The sequence below is a fragment of the Schistocerca serialis genome, chromosome 7, assembly GCF_023864345.2.
Source record: "Schistocerca serialis cubense isolate TAMUIC-IGC-003099 chromosome 7, iqSchSeri2.2, whole genome shotgun sequence".
NCBI lineage: Eukaryota > Metazoa > Arthropoda > Insecta > Orthoptera > Acrididae > Schistocerca > Schistocerca serialis.
In genome coordinates, this window is record NC_064644.1 from 604,857,986 (window position 1) to 604,883,556 (window position 25,571).

The 25,571-nt window shown below is 44.2% G+C and overlaps 1 protein-coding gene across 1 annotated transcript in view; it reads left to right on the top strand.

Annotated features, from left to right (window-relative positions):
* Window positions 1-25,571, top strand: part of LOC126412131 (fibrillin-2-like) — a 675,186-nt gene that overhangs the window by 118,474 nt on the left and 531,141 nt on the right. The gene's annotated exons all lie outside the window — the stretch shown is intronic.

Consider the following 25,571-nt stretch of genomic DNA (forward strand, 5'->3'; position numbering starts at 1 on the left):
CTTTCGTGGCCGTGCAGCCGCCGCGGCACTCTGCGCTGCACCACCGCTCCCATTATTACATCTGATGCTGGTGACTAAAATTTTCTCTTGTACGTATATTCTTCTTGTATGAACACAGCCCGTTGGTATATACCAGTGGTTTTCAGACTTTTTGATCCACGGCTTCCCTGACCTGAACATATAAAAATGCGGCTCCGTTCACACGTGGCATCTCATTCGAAGTCTGCGGAAAATAAACTAACAGAAAAAAATTAATTCGAGTAGTTATACTTATTTCTTTATTAATTGTTGAAACAACATATTTCTATAAACATTTAATGTTATTACATATTATTGTTGCTTAGAAATCAGTGGGAAGGATGAACCTGCTTCTTCATCATCAGTTGTTCAAAGCTTAGGACAAGATTGGAAATTGCTACTTGCATCTCTTTCCCCACATTCGTTCACGATCTATATTTCGTGTTGAAAACTACCAGTGTTGGAAAACCTACCTCATATAAATAGGATGTTGCAAAAGGTGACAAAATTCGTAGGAATTTGTTATCTACTTTCGTCTCGTAGCTACAGAATTCAAGCAGTGATGAGGAAAAGAACTTCGATTTCAATATGAACTCTGAAGAAACACGAGGGACGTTCATTTAGTAATACAACACTTTTTTTCTCGGCCAGTTTCTGTTGGTAAAATGCGGAATTTGCTGTAGGACATCGTAGAATATTCGCTCTTCAGGCCTTCTGGTTTGCCGAAGTTCCGACAGGTGCCGGCGCTGCACGTAGCCTGTGGCGGAGGTGCGTTCCTAGCAGAGGGCTGCCAATGGATTTCTTTTGGCGGCAAACTAGAACATGGCAGAGATTCGAGAACGCTTGTACAATGTCTGCGGAGTCTCTGAGTCGTTGGGTGAGGCGTCTGTCATCATCGCAACAAGGTTGCGAAAACCGTGGACAGGCCGCACGCCACCTCTCCTCCGAAGAAAAAGTACCCTCCACCGGTAAAGTCCTCGTGAAGGTCTTCTGGGGCCGTGAAGGGTTTATTCTGTTTGCTGTCCTACCTCACGATGCAATGATAAGTTCTGGAGTGCTTTGTCCTATTGTCCCACCCTCAGAAAATTAAAGAAACGACTTCAGCATGCTCGTCACAACAAAAATTCAAATGAACTTCTCCTTCTCCGTGACAACGCAGAGCTTCACACAAGTCTGCGCACCGGAGAGGAGCTCACGAAGCTTGACTGGACCGTTCTTCCTCATCCACCTTACAGCCAGGATCTCGCACCTTTCGACTTCTATCTGTTTGGGCCAATGAACGATGTACTCCGTGGGGAGAATTATGTGGACGACGGGAAGTAAGACGTTGGCTGCGACGTCGACCAGTAGAGTGCGCACCATACGGGCACACGGGTCCTCACAGTAAGTTGGCGCAAGGCCATCGCATTGAACGGAGATCGTATTCAAAAGTAGGGTTTTATAGCCCAAAGAGTGGGGAATAATATGGTGTACTGGAATGCTGAATAAAACTAACCTGATGGCAGAAAAAAACTGTTGCATTACTTACTGAACGCCCGCAGTATTTACGAACTGCTCTCGTTCTTCAGTGATAAGAGTTGACGGAAGTTCTGCGGTGAAAGGATCTTTGATCCTGTTGTGTTGATCAGCTACTTCTGGAACATACTTCAGGAAGTTCGGATAAATGATCCACAAACTTCAACTCTTCAATCTGATGAGAGTCATTTTCTTCGTAAACGATGTGAAGAGCAGGGAAAACGTAATGTATATCTTTATCATTCAAATTTTTCTTCCACAATAATAATTTCTTTCTGAAGTTGAAATTTTGTGTGACAGTTGCAGAATGTTATTCTCATTACATGAAGAGATACATGCAACGAACTAAGTTTCTCAAAGATGTCATAGACATACGCCAGCTTCAAGGGAAAAACACCCTCTTCGAATTTCTTGGAACCGAAATATTTCTACATCTACATCTACATCTACATTTACATCGATACTCCGCAGTCCACCTTGTGGCGCGTGGCGAAGCGCGCCCCCTCCAACAACTAGTCACTTCCTTCCCTGTTCTACTCGATAACAGAGCGAGGGACAAACGACTGTCTACATGCCTCCATATGAACCTGATTTCTCGTATCTGTCTTCGTGGTCCTTACGCGCAATGTATGTTGGAAGCAACAGATATTTTTTCTCAGCTTCAAAATTCGTTAATAGTGTTACCCGAAACGAACGTCGCCTTCTCTCCACGTATTCCCATTTGAGTTTCCGAAGCATTCCCGTAACACTTGCGTGTTTTCGAGCCTACCAGTAACAAATCCAGCAGTCCGCCTTTGAATTGCTTCTATGTCTTCCTTTAATCAGACCTGGTACGGATCCCAGACACTCGAGCAGTCCTCAGGAACAGGTCGCACTGGTGTCCAATATGCGGTCTCCTTTGGAGATGAACCACACTTTCCTAGAAGTCTCCCAACAAAACGAAGTCGACAATTCGCCCTTCCTATCACAATTCTCAAATACTTGTTCCATTTCGTATAGGTTTCTAACGTTACGCCCAGATATTTAAACGGCGTGACTGCGTGAACCAGGACGCTACTAATGCTGCATCTGAACATTACGGGTTGGGTTTTCCTTCTCATCCGCATTAATTTACATTTTTATACGTTTAAAATTAGCTACCACTCATCATATCAACTAGAAATTTTGACTAAGTCATCTTGTATCCTCGTACAATCACTGAACCTAGACACCCGAGTGGTCGTGTCAGAGTCGTGGTTTATGTACACAGCACGCACTGTCACTAATGGTGTCTGTTTCCTGTCGGCAGGAAAGGCATGTACACACACAGAATAACATCGGACGCAGCCGACTGCCTTTATTACTGCATATACACAGAGCGTAAATATTCCAACCGACAATGTCAATTTTCCTACAAATATCCATGGCTTTATAGTAATATCCCTTACTGTACTGCTCCCACCGCCTGCGTTCATCGTGTGGTGCATCTTTCGAGCAACCGTGACGGTGTATCGAGGCACAACCATCGACCTGATGTAGCAAGAAACGTGGTACATCCATGCAGACGACGCGTTTTCAGTGATCCACGTCCTAGGCTCGATGTTCCCGTGCTCACTGCAATTGCAAATGACGATGTCGTCGGGTCAACATGGAAACACGTTTGGGTCGTCTACTGCGAACCCCATTTTCAAAACTGTGAGCTAAACAGAGTGTTGGAAAAATTTTGTCTGCACCAGCATTGTACTCATGAAATTTGCCACATACTGCAGCCTCTCCTGCTCTACAGAGCAGCAAGCATCCTAAATCTAGTCCGTGATGAGGCGTGGTCGTCTGACACCTTTCCACCCACTCGTCGTTCCACCGTCCTTCAAATACTTTCTAAAGATGCTCACAGCTATAGCACATGTTTGAAAGAGACAAAATCGGAGAAAACTCAAAGTCACTTTAAGCGAAAAAAAGCGCTAGATAGAAATGTAAAACATGTCTTTTGCAGTAATGACATAACGTTTAATCAATTGAGCAATCCCACTGCGGATGAACAACTCTTAGACACACACATTAACAATAGCAATAAAAATTAAAGTGCAGCAGGTTAGTTGGTTTGTATCAGGATACTAACAGATAGAGATAGCATAAAATCGTACGAATGAGTTCTTCAGTTAAACCGTGATCAATTTCTTTTTCTTGATTGAAAGCGCTGAGTTGATACATCACCTCTACACATCTCGTCATCGTACCATTGCATCTTGATAAGAAAATAGGAGAAGCAGGGTGTTAACGTACATTGGTAAATACTTGAGTTCATCTGGTTACCACTGGTTTAAAAATAAATTCAACTGCTTTCTTTCTATTTACTAGTCACTCAGTTATAGGATACTGCTCCAGATGTTTATTTTTAAAAGGACCAACCACACACCTGAATCATAATCTGATGGCGGTAGTTTTCTGTTCTCCTTTTTTCGTTCTGTAAGGAACGCTGATACAAAGTAGCAACTGTTGTGCACTTTCTTCTTATGTAGGCAGGACGAACACGAGACCAGGTGGCTGCGGACGACTGCGACGTCCACGAGGTGTGGCGCAGTGACACCTGCATTTCTCTTTATAGCCAGGAAACTTGAAGATACGGTTCGCGGTCTGCGCCGCCGCTTACGAAAGCGGGCGTAACTTTAGCCGGGCGCCGCCGCCGCCGCCGCCGCCGCCGCCGCTGCGGTTGCGCGCCCCTCTTCTTCTCAGCGATCGGGAGAGCCACTTGTCCCAGAAGAGCATTACTCGCCAACAGCCGAACCAAAAACCTGCCTTCTTCCTGACAGTTCTTTTATCCTTGGCCTACAGAAATACGTCTTACTTACAGAACCGGAAGCTGTGCGTAGCAAATGAGTATCATGACGATTTACGAGGATCCCAGCAACGTAGCTATATTTATACAGTGGACTCACACTACGACACTGACGCAAACGAAAAGCAATACGCCATGCCGCAACAGTCCGATATTTATCAAACTTTGTGGAGATAACATAACAAGTATTAAAATGATTAAACTTTCATTACTTCCAGCACTAACGGCTATCTTCAACATCCTGTATCAGCTGGACCTCTGTAGTGGGTCGATCGGCTGTCTGTAGCTTCGTAAACGACGTTTATGATGTACGACTATAATTTTTCAGATGATTTCTTTCAGTGCCAGCATTTATTCATGAATGATCCGCCGTTATACCGTAACACGTGAGGATGTCTCGAACTGTGTTGCTTCAGAGATACTGAATGTTTCTTTGGCAACTCGATAAGCATTCACAGCTCGTCTCTTTTACACTGAGGTGGCAAAAGTCGTGGGATACCTCCCGGTTTGGTGTCGGACCTCCCTCTGTCTGGTGTAGTGCACCAATTCGAGGTGGCATGAATTCGTCCCCTGCAGAAATCTACACCTACATCTACATGGATACTCTGCAAATCACATTTAAGCGCCTGGTAGAGGGTTCATCGAACCACCTTCACAATTGTCTATTATTCCAATCTCGTTTAGAGCGCGGAAAGAACGAACACCTACATCTTTCCGTACGAGCTCTGATTTCTCTTATTCTATCGTGGTGATCGTTTCTCCCTATGTAGGTCGGTGTCAACAAAATATTTTCGCATTCGGAGGAGAAAGATGGTGATTGGAATTTCGTGAGAAGATTCCGTCCCAACGAAAAAAGGTTTTTGTTTTAATGATGTCCAGCCCAAATCCTGTATCATTTGAGCGACACTCTCTCCCATATTTCGCGATAATACAAAAAATGCCAATTTTCGCACCATTCAGGTATCTTTTCTAAATCGTTTTGAGTTTGTTTTACATCTTCTGATGATTTTATTAGTCGATAAACGACAGCGTCATCTGCAAACGACCTAAGAGGGCTGCTCAGATTGTGTCCAAAATCATTTATATAGATAAGGAACAGCACAGGCTGTATAACACTACCTTGGGGAGTGCCAGAAATCACTTCTGTTTAACTCGATGACTTTGCGTCAGTTACTACGAACTGTGGCCTCTCTGATAGGAAATCACCAATCCAGTCACATAACTGAGACGATCTTCACTACAAGCCATGCTCCCTCTATAGCCGTCCGTAAATTCGAAGTTGTTGCCAGTGCAGAATCTTGTGCACGAATTGATCCCTCTGTTATGGCCCATAAACGTTAGATTGGATTCAGGTCGGACGATATAGGTGGCCAAACAATTCGGCGAATTGTCCAGAATGTTCTTCAATCCAACTGCGAACAATTGTGGCGCGGTAACATGGCGCATGAACATCCATGAAAATTCCGTCGTTGTTTGGGAACGTGAATTCCAAGAATGGCAATAAATGTATCCAAGCAGCCGAACGTATCCCTTTCCCGTTGATGATCGTTTTAGTTGGACCAGGGGACCCAATCCAGCCTATGTAAACACACCCCACACCATTATGAAGCCACCACCAGCTTGCACAGTACTTGTTGACAACTTGGTCCATGGCTTCGTGGGGTCTGCGCCGCACTCGAACCCTACAGTGAGCTCTTACCAACTGAAATCGGAACACGTCTGAGCAAGCGGCGGTTTTCCAGTAGTCTAGGGTACAACCGATATGGTCAGGGGGCCAGGAGAGGCGCTGCAGGCGATGTCGTGCTGATAGCAGAGGCACTCGCGTCAACCGTCTGCTACCATAGCCCGTTAACGCCCAATTCCGCCGCACTGTCCTATCGGATACGTACGTCCCACATTGATCTATTAAGTTATGTCACACAATATTACTTGTCTATTAGCACTAACAACTCTACGCAAACGTCATTGCTCTCGGTCGTTAAATGAAGACCATCGACCACCTAGTTGCCCAAGATGAGAGGTAACGCCTGAGATTTGTATTCTGGACACACTTTTGATACTGTGGATCTCGGAATATTGGATTTCCTAATGATTTTCGAAACGCAATGCCCCATGTATTTAGCTTCAACTGCCGGCCGCGGTGGCCGTGCGGTTCTAGGCACTTCAGTCCGGAACCGCGTGACTGCTACGGTCGCAGGTTCGAATCCTGCCTCGGGCATGGATGTGTATGATGTCCTTAGGTTAGTTAGGTTTAAGTAGTTCTAAGTTCTAGGGGACTGATGACCTCAGACGTTGAGTCCCATAGTGCTCAGAACCATTTGAACAATTTTTTTTAGCTTCAACTACCATGCCGCGTCCAAAGCCTATTAATTCCCGTTGTGTGGCCCTCATATGAACCACCTGAGCACAGTTCACAGCTCCGCCCCTGCACTGCCCTCGTACACCTTGTGTACGCGATACTCGCTGTCCCGCGACTTTTATCACCTCAGTGCACTTTTCTGCAGGCAAGCAACAAGTTATAAGCCTTTCTCATCAACCAAGTCAATATATAACCTGGAAGAACTTAGTGGACGAAATGCTGTCAAAAGAAAATATAAGAGGTGTTCATCATGCAACAGGTCGCCAATGAGTCACCATTAACACTAATGTAGGACAAGAAAATTACACCTAAAGTAAGTGATCAGTTTTGAGAAAGCAAGAATCGACGCATATATTTACCTATTTTTATATAGACTGAAGAATATTTGAAGACTATTCACACAGATCTTACAATGTTATTGAATTAACAAAGCCACGAAACAGAATATTAAGAATTTGCTATTTGGTGAATACTTCAGAGGAATTAATTCCTATAGCGATATTTTTAGTGAATTATTCAATCTGGATGTTTGATAACACAGGTTTTAGGAGAAAGAGCGGTTCCAGAAGCACTCTAGGTCAGAGACCATAAGGTGGCATGTGGGGTATAGATGTAGATTTTTGCTATTGCTGACAGAATTTCTTTCTATTTTCATGATAATTGTGACACCTGCAAGAAAATATAGGAATAACTAACTTTATGTGAAGTACACGTTAATACGTAATACGTAAAATACGTTAATACGTAAAATAATATAAGCAGTACTATCGGATCGTCTCTGGGAGGCAAATAAACATAAGATTGCTGGAAGGCAAAATTTGTAACACATCATCGGATGCAGATCTCAAACGCTTCAAGAAAACTTAACTGTCCTCGCCAAAGTAACATATAGACGACGATTAGATTCTGGCATTAACAATTTTTATACTTCACCACAGTCGCCAGTATGGCGTTAACGGATTCGGTTGTTGTTATGCAGAAGAACCAAAACTTCAGAGTGGACAACAAAGTATGACTATTTCATGGGTAGACATCTCACGTACGTAACAACAACAATCCGTGCGCTACCGTTTTATCTCGAATACTAAGACAATACTAAAGCACTGTTAGAGGCAGAATACCATCTACTTCCGTGAAATGACGTATGTTGTGCCAATAACAGCGCTACACTATTTCTCTGCAGTAGCTTTTCTTGACCACGAACCTCCCACACATCACGTTACAACAGTCGCTTGTCCATAGATAGTTGCATGCCGATTGCCAACATATTGCGTTTTCGTACGCTGACGAACCGTAGGCACAACATCTTGCTACGATTGCCACTGGATAAGATAGAGCAAGCTTCTGCGCAGACGGGTTGCCGGCTGGTGTGGCCGAGCGGTTCTAGGCACTTCATTCTGCAACCGCGCTGCTGCCACGGTCGCCAGTTCGAATCCAGCCTCGGGCATGGATTTGTGTGATGTCCTTAGGTTAGTTAGGTTTAAGTAGTTCTAAGTTCTAGGGGACTGATGACCTGCGAAGTTAAGTCCCATAGTACTCAGAGCGATTTTTTTTTTTTTTTTTCTGCGTAGACGGGCCTTGTCTCCTGTGAATGTGATGTTCTGTTGCCTCGGTGGATGATGGTTTTGGCCACGGGTTTCCATCCTCAGTTTATATTTCTCCTGGACAGGAGATAAATAAACTGTAGATGGAAATCTGTGCCCTAAACCGTCATTCAGCAAGGCAACAGAGCATCGCCTTTTTCTCCTAGACAGGGTGAAAATAAACTGTAGTTGGAGCAGCAACTAGCTCCATCTTCTCCACTGGCGATCGTGGCAATCAGTCATGATCACTGAATAACAGACAACATTCCGAGCCGTCCTGCCTATGTTCCATCAGCGCACAAAGCCACGGTTGCTGCCGAAGCGGTGGCGCAGCGGCAAGCGCTGGTGCCTGCCTGTAGCTTCGCCGCCCCGTGATGGCGTTGGACGACGTCTCCGGGCACGAGTTCCTGTCCTCAATTTGTTCCTCAAGACGCCCCCTACAACGTTTCCAAATTTGTTGACACCCTGTACAGAGAGCACAGTTTTCGAGTGTGCATTTTGAAGTGGCATAATGATGCAACGAAACTGACTACACCTTATCGGCAACCTCTGTTGCTACTAGTCTTGAGTCAATGACTAACCAAAACCATAAGGTCCGAAGTCTCAGCAATTTCCCGTGGTATTCCTGGATCCATATTCTAAACAGGGGGCATTTTACCTGGAGCTTATTAGTCTTTGCCGCGCGACTGCTACGGTCGCAGGTTCGAATCCTGCCTCGGGCATGGATGTGTGTGATGTCCTTAGGTTAGTTAGGTTTAAGTAGTTCTAAGTTCTAGGGAACTGATGACCATAGATGTAAAGTCCCATAGTGCTCAGAGCCATTTGAACTATTTTCTTTATTAGTCTTTACTGCGGAATTGCGCCCTCTTCGCCAGACTTGTTGCTACTAATCGATATGAAAATGAATACAGGCCAAAGGAATAAATTAAATTTTGTACAAAGGCTAGGAATCTAACCCAGGTCCATTACTCACTAAGCAGAAGCGCCAACCACTGCAACACCCAGGCACTGCAGCTAACACAAATTCCAATTCATGTGTCTGGGACATATAATTAATCGGACTGGTATGAAAATGATCACTCGACAATTTGTCAATCACCATTTCTTGGTAGTCAGTAGCAACGAAATGAGGGCTGTAATTAAAGCTGTCTGCAATACTGTAATGAGGGAAGACATTCACAGCCTACAAGTTCTCACCACGTGGAAACTTTCCCTAGAGTTCGTAGTACTAGTAGCTAGTTGTAACAGAAACTTCTAGAAGTCATAACGTCAAATGTTACAAATGTTAAAAAATGTAGCCTCAGGCCGTCACATACCTTAGCCTGGATGTTCATTTCGCTTATACAGTAAACTAGAGACCACTGATTGATAATTTGTCGGAGGGAGGAAGAGCAAAAATTAATGTCCCTTAGGCAACGAGGCCATTAGAGATGAATCGGGTCATAGATATAATCGGGTTAGGGAATGACAGTGAAAGAAAGTGGCCGTATACTTTTGAAAGGAATCATACTGTTACTTGCTTTAAGTGATTTAGATAAACCACTGAAAACCTAAATCAGGACTGTCGGAAATTTAGTATTTTACCAAAAAAAGGAAAAGCACTCGCCTATTTGCTCATCTTAGCTTTGGACATGAACTGCTGGTCATTAAAATTGCAACACCGTGAAGACAGCAAGGTACTAAGTGACAATGACACGAATTGTACTACACGCTTGCATATGCAAATGATTAGCATGTGAGCACAGATGTACAAAGAAAATAGGATTAGCGAAATCACGAGACAGCGATATGCAGATATACAGACGGCAGTAGCATCGCGTACACAAGGTATAAGACGGCAGAGCATTGGCGGAGCTGTCATTTGTACTCAGGTGATTCGTGTGAAAAGCTTTCCGACATGGTTATGGCAGCATGACGCGGAATGAGAGTTGGAACTAGATGCATGGGACATTCCATTTCAGAAATCTTTAGGGAAACCAATATTCCGAGAACCACAACGTGAAGAGTGTGCCGAGGATACCGAATTCCAGGCATTACCACGGACAACACAGTGAACGACGGCATTAACTCAACGACCGGCAGCTGAGGCGTTTGCGCAGAACTGTCATTCCTAACGGGCAAACAACAGTGCGTGGAACAGCCTCATAAATCAATGTGGGACATTCGACGGACGTGTCCGTTAGGGCAGTGCGGCGAAATTTGGCGTTAATAGCATATGCCAGCAGACGCTTCTCCTGGGCTTGTGGCCATATACGTTGGTTCGTAGGTTACTGGAAAACTGTGGCTGGTAGGATGAATCCCAATTTCAGTTGGTAAGAGTTGATGTTGGGGTTCGAGTGTGGTGGATACCCAACGAAGCCGTGGACCCAAGCTTTCAACAAGGCACTGTGCAAGCTGGTGGTGGATCCACAATGATGTGAGCTGAGTTTACATGTCAGTGCTAACAGACAAGGAACACTACGTGAAATAACCGCAGAAATCAATGTGGAACGTACGACGAACGTATCTGTTAGGGCAATATGGCAAAATATGGCGTTGATGGGGTGTGGCAGCAGACGATCGACGCCAAGTGCCTTTGCTAACAGCACGACATCGTCCCCATATCAGCTGGAGTGTACAAGACTGGAAAACCGTGGCCCGGTCAGACGTATCCCGATTTCAGTCGGTAAGAGCTGACGGTAGGTTTCGAGAGTGCCGCAGACCCCACGAAGCCACGGTGCCCAGTTGTCAACAAGATACTGTGCACCTTGACGGTGGATCATAATGGTGTGGGGTGTGTTTTCATGGACGGACTGGTTGCTTTGGTCCAACTGAACCGATCACTGACTGAAAATGGTTGCGTTCGGCCATTTGCAGCCATTCGTGGACTTCGTGTTCCTAAACAGCGGCGGAATTTTTATGAATGACAATGTGCCATATAACCGGGCCTCAATTGTTCGGGATTGGTTTGAAGAACATTCTGCAAAGTTAGAGAGAATGATTTGCCACCCAGATCGTCTGACACGAATCCCATCGAACATTTATGGGACAGAATCGATAGTGAGGTTCGTGCACAAAATCCTGCACCGGCAAACACTTTCACTGTTTTGGACGCCTGTAGATCAGCACGACTCAGTATGGCTGCAAGGACTTCCGCCGACGTCGAGTTGCTGCACTAGGCCCGGCCAAAGTAGGTGCGACGCGGTATTAGGAGGGAGGTACCCCGTGACTCTTGTCACGTCAGTGTATTTCTCTCTTGCGTCAGAGGCTTAGCAGTTTCAGGTCCCATTTCTTTTTGCCGAACTACATGGTACATCGGTCCTTATTTGGGATGAGCGGAACTAAAACGTAACCCGTATATCGAGATTTCATTTTCGCGTGGCCATTTCGTTAAAGCCTAATTAATCGTCCATTTCGCCGTGTTTATACAGCTTACACATCGACCATTTTACAATGGTGGGCGACACGAATCAGTTTACGTGTGACGGTCGATACGGAATGACGGCAGCAAGCGGTGGTCGCCGCCCCCGGTAGCGGGCCGTGCCGGGCCGGTGCCGGCCTCCTGCCGCCTGCCGGAGGTAACCGTAGCCGTACCTGCGGCCGAGGCACGGCCCGCCCGACACGCGCCCCAAAAGGACGCGCGGCGGCGCGGCTGGCCGCAGCCGGCCGGCGCTGGAGCGTGGAGCGCGGGCCGTCCCAGCAGCCGCAGCGGCTGCGCCGGCTGACTCAGCGGCGCGCCGCTCGGGTTTCGTCGCCACCCGGCCGCCCATTACTGCGCTTACACGATCCGTTCCCCTCGCCGACCGCCCCGCCCGATCCGCCATCGACAGCTCACCGGCACACGCTCGCGCCGACCAGTTCCCGGCTGAAATGACAACACTACCCACCGTCTGCCCGTATTATCTCCCTAGTACGCCTCATTTCTTTGGTCTCGTTTTTCGGTGCTTTTTTCTTTCTCGTTATCTTAAAGTTAATGATTGTCTCATTTAATTAACCCTAACCATAAAATACTGCGCGATACGAGTGCCGCCTGCACTGAAACTATTTCGTCACCGGAAGGAGGGTGACACGAAAAACCTGCTCGCACACAGTCCCTGAATAAGAGCATTGCTTTAACATGTTGTAGTTCGTTTTTCTGATGTGTTTCTGGACGTGGATCCAAAGGGATGGTTGGGGAGGGGGGGGGGGGCGAAGGGCGGGTCTCGGGTGTCACGGATTATCTCTCCCCCATAAACAAGAGCACTGTACTAACCACTGATGTAAACAAAGTGTCATGATTATATTAAAACCTTAATACATTTTTAATATTCCGTAGCTCACTCGGTAAAACCGGAACCCTTATAGAATGGTTTTGTTATCTGTCTGTCTGTCCGACAACTAAAAACACTTTTTTTCTCAGGAACGACTAAACGTATAAAGTTGAAATTTGTCACATACTGAGGTCGACGGTCCTTTAGCGATATAATAAACGTCAGTTTTTAAGTCAAAGCAATCAAAAGGTACGGCCATTTATATAATGTATTTTGATACTCGTAAACCCACTCGTCAAAACCTACAACTTACTCCCCGTCGGACTAGAATCGTGGATTTTGGCAAGAAACAATGTTTCACTGTACAAGTAAAGAAAAAAACCGGAAATTGTTAATTTTTAATTATATCACACGAAAAAACATTTCCTTTGTCATTTCTTATCAGACGTCAAATTTGAAACTAAATCAATCGGTAGATTTGTATTCAGACTGATTGGTTCCTAGTGGTGAAAGTGAACCATCAGGCAAAGAATGACTTTCTTACTCATATGGCAAATTTCGGAATTTGTCCATCTTCAAATAGTCACGATTGATTTGCTGCACGTAGATATGACGTCTCAAGTTGTATGTGAAACAAACAGTTTTCGAATAAATAAAGTCATTCCTTGCCTGATATTTGACTTTTACCAAATTCGACCCAGTCAGGCTGAATCGTCAACTACTGATTATTATAATAATGGCCGCCTGTCAGCTGCATAACTTCACGTCGCGTTTGTACTGAAATTAAAAAATTCTCGAAAATCTTGGAATCCCTGGAACCGATAGTATCAACGTCGATAACTGGCATCGATGGTCGAGATTCTCCATTTCCGGAATGGATGAACTGTCCGTACAATTAAATAAGCTTGTACGGAACTCTTAGTAAGCAAGTCCTACTGCAACCGGACACACTTTTGTTAAACTCCTAGGCAACTGTGGGTGTGGCAGTATGTTATGTGTTGTGTTTAGAAACGGGGTGGGAGGAAGCGCAAAGAAAAAACGGCACTTCTACAACCTAAGACGGGATCCGCGCTCACGAGTCCGTCGGACTGGCTGGTGCCACCGTTGCTGCTTGTCGAAATAAGGCGACTGGCAGCTGCATCACGTCATCACTGGCCGCGCGTGGCAGCCGCGCGGTGTCAGGGGCGGCTTGTCACTGCCCGCGCGGCTCCCCTCCCTCGGGCATGGATGTGTGTGTGTTGTCCTTAGCGTAAGTTAGTTCAAGTTAGAGTCAGTAGTGGGTAAGCTTAGGGACCGATGACCTCAGCAGTCTGGCCCCATAAGACCTTACCTCAAATTTCCACTTTCTATATCATCACTACGATAGACCCACTTCTTCATTCATCTGCACAGAAACTTTTTCAAAATCTCCCCATTACTACTGATGCAGAATTTTACTGGCGCGATCTGTAGCTGGTAACGTACCTGGGAACACACGTTCCAGAGCTACCCGCTTTTTGTTATTTATTTACCTTCCGTTTTTAGCAACCAGTTTCCAGGTCGCAGCTGCATTCACAAGCAATCATTCCGTCTGAATAGCCCTTCGGTCAATCTGGTGTTAATACAATACAAGCATCACTATTTCCATTCTTTCACTGACTAATATTATTCTTTTCTTTCCCTACAAATGCTTCGAATGGCTCCCAGTACCTTCACTCGTTTAGCACTGTCACGTTAACTCCTTCTGCGCCTGTCACAGTGACAACTCCAGATGTTGAATTCCTGCGTGACGACACGGTAATAGGAGGAGCGATTGATTAATAATAGGGCAGCGACCTCGAAATTAGTCGGAAAGAACGGAAGGTAAATAAATAAAATAAAACAAAGTATAGCTGTGGAACACCAGCTTATAAAACAAAAGGATAAATACTGTCGGATAAAGGCAGTGCAGTCATCGTGCTCATTTAATTTCAACAGTTACTCAATTTCAATAGTAATTATTCGATAATGAAAACAACTCTGAAGCGAATCAAAACTGATCCAGCGTCTGAATAGCTCTTCGGTGAAAACGTTGCCAGTAAACCGCCGATTCCTTAGAGAACCGGGCATTTGGGCTCGGGAGAGGAGCTTTGCGTTTTTCGTGTCGGGTGGTGCACCCCCGGCGTAGTCTCAGGGTTCTGTTCTACGCAGAAGGCAAACAGCGAATATCATTAGGAGAGGCGAACCTGACCAGAGAGACGGGCAGTTAACGCGTAAGTGAGGTTATGGCCCGCTTCGTGCTTTTGTGGGCAGAGCCGTCACTTGACCTAGCTGAGGGCAGGGACACACTGCTTGCTACCACAGCCGTCCCAAGAGAATAATTGAGTCCGATATTTTTGCCTTCTCCGCACGGACATCAAACATCGAGACGCCGAGAAGCTACTCAGTCAGCGCGAAAAAGAAGATTGCTTTCACTCCAAAATTTTCATGATTCAATCAAATTGAGTTGCACCGCCACCTTGCTTGGTGTGAAGAGGCTGACCAATCGAAGAGACATTGTACTACGCCAGTACCAATCTCGTGTTTCTTATCGTGCATTCTGTATGTGAAGAGAGGGAAGTTTCTGCTGTGTTTCCCTGTTTTTCCATTAAATAAGTAATATGTTCATCGATTATATTGGCAATATCATTGAGTCTTCCCTCAATGTACAGCTGAGAGGGAAGACGTATGTTTCGTGGCATTCGTGTTCTGACGGCCTTGCGATTGATTTCCCTGCTGACGTCTGACGCTGACGGGCGAACGCTTTGCTGATTTTGGCGTAATGTTAATTTCGCAATCTGCAGTAACGCGATCCGTACTCTGAGCAACTTGCTACTTACTTGTTCTGGCTCGCGACTTGAGCTGCCCATTTCACTGTAACTTGTTATTTTATCTCATTAACGATGTATGCACGAGCTACGCATATAATGATAACTTGTTGCATTTTCTCCATGCATACTTCCATACAATTTGGTACCTCACCACAGTGTTAGCGTCACTTCATGTGAATTCGATCGATATTTTTAGAAAGCTTTGCTCACTGGTAACTACTTGAGTCTTGTGTCCAACAATTAGAGCAAAGAAAATGCTATTATATTCAGACTTCATTTAAATTACGAGATCCTTTAACTTGTCCTGCAACTTTTTCAGGGTTATGCGACACTCTAATAACAAATATAGTCGGTTGTACTCTTAAGTTTATTATCCTCACTGTGACAGTGTTACCGCTGTGCACAGCGACCGAACTCGACGATCATTCTATTTGGGGAAGGTAACGAGCATTGCACTCGCTCGTCTTTTTTTGATTCTACGTCTGTTTATTGACTAGGGAGGTCTGTGTCCACTTAACCTAGGATTATAAGTTTGCTGTTTATTGTTTCATGATTATTTGACTAACGACCTAGCACTATGCGGACATAATAAGCAAAAACATTTTATAGCAATGTCATAGAATAACGCAGTCCCAGGGCAACTGCCTACATAAACAGCATAAACTTTCATCTCGATAGAATTTAAAAATTCAAAATTGTGTCATAATCTAATCAGTAAAACAAAAATTCATTTCTTACTACGTTTTCGCTGTTCATGCAGTAAAATTTTAGCTTCAGTTATGACGTTTTGATTTATTACTTGTTTGCTACCAACTCTATTCGCAGTGTATTTTAAGGACAATATGTACTTATACCACTGAATGTACTGGGAAAATTATATCAATTTTCTTAAAACGGAGCGCAAATTACCCAGACTATTTTCTCCGGTATTTGATCATGAGAGCACTTAGTGACTTCCAACAAACTTTTAACATAATATCAAAGCTTTTCGAAATTTTTACGTGAAATATGTTTTCCATATTTCAGTTCTCAGAAGTACACTTCGTTTATTTTTAATCCTTACTAGTTTACTTACCTACTTACAGCCTCCAGAAATTCCTTCACCAAAGCAGACGATGTAAATATTCCAGAATTCGCATCAAGAACAGCTGCCACCATGAGTAACTTAGAAGTAGGTATCGTTGGAGTAGTGAAGGAACTTAAATCATTTAATAAAATCACGTCTTCTGAGCCAGACGGTATACCAATTAGGTTCCTTTCAGAGTATGCTGATGCAATAGCTCCATACTTGCCGCTCGCTAGACGAAAGATCCGTACCCAAAGATGTAAAGTTGCACAGGTCACACTAGTTTTCAAGAAAGGCAGTAGGAGTAATCCATACAATTAACGTCAATATGCAGTAGGAGTTTCGAACATATATTGTGTTCGAACATTATGAATTACCTCCAAGAGAACACAAATTTGGAAACATTATTCTTGTGAAACACAACTAGCTCTTTACTCACACGAAGTGTTGAGTGCTATTGACAAGGAATTTCAAATTGATCGCCTCAGTTATGTGACTGGATTCGTGATTTCATGTCAGAGAGGTCACAGTTCGTGGTAACTAACGGACAGTAATCGAATAAAACAGAAGTGATTTCTAGCGTTCCACAAGGTAGTATTATAGGCCCTCTGCTGTTTCTTACCTATAAAAACGATTTAGGAGACAATCTGAGCAACCGTCTTAGATTTTTTGCCGATAATGCTGCCGTTTATCGTCTAGTAAAGTCATCAGAAGATCAAAACAAACTGAAAAACGATTTAGAAAATATATCTGTATTGATACATATATAACTGGCAATTGACCCTAAATAATGAAAAGTGTCATCCTTATGAGTGCTAAAAGCAATCAGTTAAACTTCGATTACTCGATAAATCAGTCAAACCTAAAGGACGTAAATTCAACTAAATGCCTAGGAATTACAATTACGAACAACTTAAATTGGAAAGAACGCATAGAAACTGTTGTGGGAAAGCAAACCAGAGACTACGTTTTATTGCCAGAGCACTTAGAAAATGTAACAGATCTACTAAAGAGACTGCCTACACTACGCTTGACCGTCCTCTTGTGGAGTAAAGGTGCGCGGTCTGGGATTCTTACCAGGTGGGATTAACGGAGTACGTCGAGAAAGGTCAAAGAAGGGCTGCACGTTTTGTATTGTGGCGACATAGGAAGGGAGTGTCACTAACGTGATACAGGGTTGGGATGGAATCTTCTGACGAAATTTCAATCACTAACTTTCTCCTCCGAAAGGGAAAATATTTTGTTGACGCCGACCTATACAGGGAGAAACAATCATCATAATAACATAAGGGAAATCAGAGCTCGCACTGAAAGATAGAGGTGTTCGTTTTTCCCGAACATTGCTCGAGATTGGAATAATAGAGAATTATTGTGAAGGTCGTTCGATGAACGGCACTTAAGTGTGATTTGCACAGTGACCATACAGATGTAGATAAGAATTCGATTCTTTAAAGAATCCTAAACAGTATGTCTCCTTTTGCTGGTGAGCCAAACCTTCAGCAAGACAAGTGAAACATTTTCCGGTTCATTAATCCAACTCACTCTCATTTCCTTAGCGTAATTCATCATGCCCTGTGTTAGTATTACGAGGAAGTGAAAGCAGAATGAAGCGAACGGGATCAGAATGCTGGTTTTATGATATTACTTAAGACAGAACATACAAAGTGATCTGGTGACCTTTATTAATTTCATTCACCATTTAGGAATCTTTTATTCGTCTGCGGTATAATAACTTTTCATTAAAAGAGAGCAATATCCGTTATATGGGGCATTTCTGTTCGGCTTTGATGTCTTCTTCAAAGGATCCATACAAAGCCTGTAACCTCCCCACCGAAATTTAAATAATTTTATTTTAAATGCTAATGGACATTGTGCTAGGTGTAAGCTCCCCAGAGAAATTTTGAAACACAATAGTTGAATGTTAACAAGAATACAACCTAACGTAACCTCCCAGCAAATAAATTTAATGACAATGACAATTAAATAAAAATTAGCAATCTGTCCCTAGTGTAAGCTCCCCACAAAATGAAAGTCAATTCAGTGATAAGAAAATCTCAGTGATAATGATAACTCAATTAAACCGAAACATCGGTCTTTGGCCCTGTGCAAAAAAAAATCATAATTAATTTCTTACCTCATTCGAAACTGCATGTCAAATTTCTGCTCTTATTGTTGGGCACGGCTTGGAGGAACTGCATCGCAAGTAATATATTTTTTTTTTTTTTTAAATTTAACTGAAGCTTTTCTTTAAAGGAAATGGAAGGAAATCGTTCGTTCAATTAAATAGTTCTTTTGTTAAAAATATTGCTTTGAAATCAAAATTATTATTGGGGCGATTGTTGCACAAATTAGTTACAGTTAATTTACATTATTAGCTGAGCGCATTTAAAAATAATATACCTCATCCTGAATCTTGACCAGAGTGCCATGTCGACGCCTGCCGACTCCTCACACACAACTGCACTGGGCTGCTACTACCGACATACTGCTCTGCCCTACTGCTACTGTCAGACTGCCCACTGACTACTGCTCGCAACTGTACTGCACGACTACTACTGACAGAGTACCGCTCGCAACTCTCGCGCGGTCAAGCGCAGACTAGCCACGATAAATGGCTCTCTGGTCAGAGACTCTGCAATGCCTCGCCATCGCCGCCACACAACATACGTGTTTCAAGCCTGTTCCGAAAACTGCTCCACCTCCCCCCTCCCACACACACAATGGTGGTCTCTCTGCCTTTTGTGTGTGTGTGTGTGTGTGTGTGTGTGTGTGTGTGTGTGTGTGTGCGTGCATGTGCGTGTGATGTTATGTAACATCCCCCCCCCCCCCCCACCTCCGAGTCACGCCTGTTTCCTTCTCATGGTTTTTATATGGGACCTGCATTTTGCGTATGTTGTGGAGTAAGATAATTAGTAACCGAATTTTACTTACGGCTTCATAATGTAAATAATTTCGGATGGAAGTAAGCGCGAATGATTTCGTACGTTTCTTAATCTCACGCGCTTTTCTTCAGGAACATTCTAAGTATGTTATGGGATCGTGTGTAGATGTTTCTCAGGGTCAAGCACCAATTCATTGAAGTGTTACTGTATTAACCCAGTATTAACTGCAATAGCAATTGCACATATAAAAGTCCATACCGTATGGTGGAAATATTACGTGAACTAGTGAGGGAAGGCAGAATCTTTGGTAATCTTGTTGAACGAACTGTCATGTTGTTCCTATGATACTAGAGGAAACCTAAATAGGGACGGATTTAAGCCCGATGCCTTCAAGGTACAAGATGAGGGAACTGACTACTTTTATCACTGTGATCCACGATCTCTTGATTTTAGACCCACTGTTACTCTTTTTGTACTAAAAAGAAAGCAAATATGATTCCTAACCAATCTTGCTATTAGCTGTATTATGTGCGTAAACCGGCTGCCAGCTCCATCACTTTGCAACACAAAACTCTCCCCGTTTCATGTTTCCAGTAACATTCGAAAAAGGTCTCTAACACGGTTTCTTCTGGATCGCACCAGGTCACGGAATGGCACGTAGCTGCTACTATTTTTCGCCCTCACAGCTTACGAATTTCTTCCTATTTGTCCGTAAGCTTCTCTTCTGGGCACTCCACTACAAAGTACAGTATGTGATTCCGTCCGTCTCTTTTTGGTTTTTCCCTTGCGTGCAACAGGCTGGCATGGCCCGTGTCGTGAATGCGGATTTAAGCCGTCGGATATCTTATTTCGTTGCGTGAAAGGAGAGCGTGATATTTTTTCCCGCGCTCGCCGTGCTATGAAAGGCGCCCTTGTCCCCTCGGCCGCCACATGGGCGCCCGCGTAAAAACTCGGCCGCCTAACGTGCGTGTGCGATACCGGCAATATTAATAGACCCCTCGTCATCACAGCCAGCTCGCATTGTACGCCCCGACGAACGTGAGCACCGGCTCCGTCACACGCCGTGAGACGACGATTTCTTGACGTGATGTATAGCAAGAATTACCTCCTGGACACAGGCCAGCACACGGAAGGATTGTGCGCCTGCTACGCTCAAATAGAAGTTTCCCAACTACATAATAATCGTACACTAACCAACGTGAACAATGTCGTGAAGTAGACATAACGAACAGTACAGCCGTATTTTCCCCTTTTCTTCTGCTCGGGGCATACAGGGAAAATTTTTAGTTGACAGCACCTGGAGAAGTTGCGCGGCAGGTGTCTTAGCTGTAACTGTTTTGCGGAGATGACTGCTATGAGCCAGTGTACAGCACGGTGTCGTGTTTGTATTGATATTGGTGATGAGACAGGGTGAAATCCAGTGCGGCCTCACAGTCTTCTGCGAATCAATGGCATCAGGGGCCATCATGCTCAAAATCCTTCTCCGGAAAGGTGTGGAATGTAATCTAGGACAATGCACAAAGTATGGTACTCATAAAATTTTACGTCAGCACCTCTCCTCTCCTCGTCAGCCAAATCTTGGCATTAAAATGTCTTCCACCCCCAGGTTTCAAAGCAGCTAACTCCAATTCTAGTGCCACTGCACAAGTATGTGTTAGACATATCTGTTACGGAGTTGAGCCACTGCCATATGCACACGTTTAGCTTAAAGTCGGCCTTACAAGGGACGTGCTTCTCCTCGTGAATCACGCCCGGTGTGGTTTCCATCCTGGTTGGTGCATGCTTAGAAATGAGTTGCTTGCGACCGCAGCACTCTCCAGCGGTAGTTATCCGCTCAAAAATCACACTTTTTTTAAAATGAAAATGGAAAGGTGTAAAATTGCTACCTCAGCTTTATTAAAACGTACATTTCCTCTGTTGTCATGTACCATCCGTGATTTTCCGTCTGTAGTAGGCTACACATAAATAAAAACTCCAATACCCATTAACGAGGTACAAGGGAAATAGAAAAGTCCTGTCAGTAGGTTCAGTTTCTAAAACTTCCATTACAAATAATGTGGTACAAATTTATAACAGTCTCCCGCCGAGATAAAAGTTTGTTTATCATTCTCAGTTAGAATCTTTCAGAAATAGAGTTACTGGAACCCTCCTAACAGGTTAAAACTGTGTCGGACCGGGTTTCGAATCCTGGTTTCGAATCTTAACAGATTAAAACTTTGTGCCCAACTGGTTACCTTTCAGTAAGTTTCATAATGGCGTCTATACCACTGAAGAGTAACAGAATCAGAATAGAAACCACAGTGTAAACATGGCTAAGCAATATTTCCGACATAGCCTTTCTCCCGGGACTGCTAGTCCGACAAGGTAGGGGCAAGAGTTTTTGAGGAGTTTCGAAAGTAGTAGACGGGAACAGCACGTTGAAATTTGGGAGTTGGTCGAGGCGTGTATCAAGCAGCTCTGAGTAAAAGATTTATCATGGAAATGTATTCATCAATCGCTCGTAATAAGAATATGTGTCTCCTTCCCAGAAATCTTTCCTTTTCTTACAGCCAGCCTTTATTCAAGTATCCAGGCTGAAAATCATTCACGAAAATTTGCGTCTTGATTTTTATCTTTTCAGTCGTTTATCCCGCCTAGTACTAGCTCGCTTTTCCAGAATTTCACAAATTTTATTTTATTACTTAACTATGTGTCACTTAAGGGAGGGAAGTAGCGTGCACCATCCGTCTACGAATCGTGTAAACTTCGTTCTGTTTGTGTATCGTATTCCCTGTGGTGGAAGTTAGGAACCATCCCAGTACAGGGTGAGTCAAAAAGAAAGAACAAATTTCAGTTGTTTATTAGAATTATGAAAGATAGAAACACATTTCGCACGTCACTGGATAAAGGCAGGTTAGAGGTCTTATATTCGTACAGACAGTATACCATTTACTCAACATGAGCATCATCTGTTGCTCGAGAAATATCGAAACGATAATCTGTTTCATTCCATACAAGCATTAGCAGCTGTATCGACAGCTTCAACAATTCGAATTCACATCTCTTGAAACGTGTAGCTGCCATAGGCGGGACGAAGACTCTGTCTTTTATGTAAAAAAAAAATTGCAAGGTGTGCGGTCTGATAATTTGGGAGCCCAAAAGCAACGAACAAGGTCCTGTTCTCCACCTCTTGCAACCCAACCTTGTGGAATGCCGCGCCTCAAGGTGAAAGTGAGGCAGGATGCTGTCATGCATTAAAATCAAATCATTGGAATCTTCGTGAAGTTGAGGAACAACAAATTTTGCAACATGTCCAGGTAGAATATTCCTGTCACAGTTTACACCGAGAGAGTAAAGGTCCATAAACTTTGTGAACAGAAACGGTACAAAACACATCCAGTTTCGGTGAGTCTCTTTCATGTTCGACGTCTACACCAGTATTTTGCGACCCCAAAATTCTTACATTATGGCGGTTTACTGTAGCCGATGGATGCAATGTCGATTCGTCCGAAAAGATGAGTCGTTCGGTAAAAGTGTCCTCTTCCATATCAAGGAGAACTGAAATGCAAAATTTGTACCTTCTGTTATGGGGGAGGCAATTCTTGCAGTAATTGCAACTTGTAATGCTTCATACGCAGGCGTCGTTTCAGAAAATGTCACACCGGTGTTTGAGGAAGCTGAAGTTCCTGGCAGGTCCGTGTCGTAGGCTGCCGAGGGCTACGCGTAAACACATCAGATGTGCGTGGCCGACCAGTGCTCATCCCTTTGCGTATGCAACCAACTTCCAAGAATTTTGTATGCTAGTCATTAATCTGCTTGTGCAGAGGCAGTCTCTAGCTGAATCGACGGTGGAATGCACGTTGCACTTGACTTCGCGCAAATTCCAACACACAAACTGATTTCTCTTGTGACGTAATCGGCATGGTTGCTACAAACAAACAACAGCGCAGCTGTGTAAAAACTTTGTATCTTTTGTCTATCCACTGACATGCGCAATGTGTTTCTATCTTTTACAGTTTGTCTGTAGTAAACAATTGAAATCTGTTTCTTCTTTTTGTATCACCCGGTTTTTGCGTAAACGAGCGTGAAAAACGGCCTGAGGACCGCACCCACGGTCTAAAATGCGCTGAGCCTCCTTCACGCCTCGGTCACGAAAGCTGAAGTGCTGCGCTTTACGCTGTACCAGCAGGTCAAATACGCGTATTGCTACATTATGTATTTTTTTTAATGTCTGTCTGTGGAAATCGGTGCTTAATAAACCATCTGTATGTTTATCAGTTACGCATAACCACATCACCTTACAGTTGGTTACTTCATACACTGATAAATGGAAATTGTGGTAAGGTCTTATGGGACCAAACTGCTGAGGTCATCGCTCCCTAAGCTTACACACTACTTAATATAACCTAAACTAACATACGCTAAGGACAACACACACACCCATGCCCGAGGGAGGCATGGAACCTGCGACGGGCGAAGCCGCACGCACCGTGACGCCTGAGACCGCGCGGTTACCCCGCGCGCCTACACCGACCCCGACATCAGATGCAGCCTGCTGGCGCTGCGGACACAAAAATGTGTAAGCGGAGCCACGGTATGGGCTGCAAATGGAGAAATAAATTGAGATAACCGACTTTGGCAAAGGGCAGGTTATTATTATGCAGAGCCTGTGAACTAGTATCTAGAAAACGGCGAGGCTGTCGTGAGCATCTACGGAAAAAGGTAGGAGGACAGTGAAACTAACACTAGGCAGTAAATGGTTGGACGTCCACGACTCTTCTGCTCTGCAAAGTAGGATAGATGTGTTCTTGGCATCTCCGACGAAAGGGCACAATGCTGGTGCACTCAGAAATGTTTCGGAGCACACCGTTTGTCGTACATTGTTGAACATGGAGCTCCGCGGCAGACCACCCCTCCGTGTTCACATGTTGACCAAACGACGTCGTCAGCCACCACTGCAGTGCGCACGAGACCATCGGGATGCGATCGTCGATCAATGGAAACGTGTCGACTCTTCGGGTGCTAAACTAGATCGATGCTACACTAGGTCGATGGTCGTCTCCATGCACGCCTTCATCGATGTGAAAGGCGGCTCGAAATGTGCAGCGCGCCACGGCCGCAGGTTGGCGGGAGCAGCATTATGCTATGGGAGAATTGTCCTGCGCTTTCGTGGGGCCAGTGGTAGTAATCGAAGACATACTGACACCTGCATCCCTTCGTGATTGTTGTATTCCCTGACGACGATGTCATCTTTCAGCAGTATAATAGTCCCTGTCTCGGAGCCAGAACCGTGCTACAGTGGTTTGAGGAGCATTATAGTGAACTCACGTTGATGTCTCAGCGACCAAATTCGCCTGATGTAAATTCTATGAAATCCATCTGGGCCTCTATTGGGTGCCATCACCGCGTGCGTAAATCAGCGGCCCGTTATTTACGCTAATTACAAGACCTCTGAGTAGACATACCTTCGTAGACATACCTCCATAAACCTACCAACAAACTGCCGAATCCTCGATAAGCAGAATTAGTGATGTGTATCGTTCCCAAGACGGACAAACAAGCCATTAAGCAGGTGGCCATAATTTTTTGGCTGATCATTGTACGTGATAAACAATGGCTCCTTTCAAATTGCACGATGGGATGGTGGGCAATGCAGATACCTACATGTAGTGTTGATAACAATCCCCTCCTGTGGGAAACCACAGAATTTTAAAAAAGTCCGACATGGAATACAGCTGAAGCTTTATACACTTAAATATTTTCGACTGATAACAAGTCGAAACATGTGTATTAACAGACAGTTAACAAGTCGAAACATGTTTACTAACAGATAGAAGATGAATAAATTAAAGAAATATGCTCGGAGAAAACACATATTTTTTGAATTATTTTTAGTCAGTCTTTTTCTTCCCCCATATATTTTTAGATCTCAGCTTTGATAAACGTAAAATTACTACCTATGCAGAACGGCTGTTTTAAAAGAGAAACAAGAGAAATTTGTAAACAGCAACAACATGCATCACAGGTGGTGTATATGATCGGGTTTAATGCCTTTTGTTCTCTACGTAAAAATAAGAGACGACAATGATGGCGATCAAGTTCTCTTCGAGGAGACCAGCGCTTCCCTCTGTGCCGAAAGTATAACGTTACACGGATACGCGTATTTCGGTCACAGTGAGAGAGACGGCTACGTATTGGCAATGTTGCTGAACCACGACCAGAGCCTTGGAGGCGCCGGTAAGAATATTGCGTTTCAGACGACCGACCGCACGGCTTGTAGCGGTGCTCGTCTCAGGT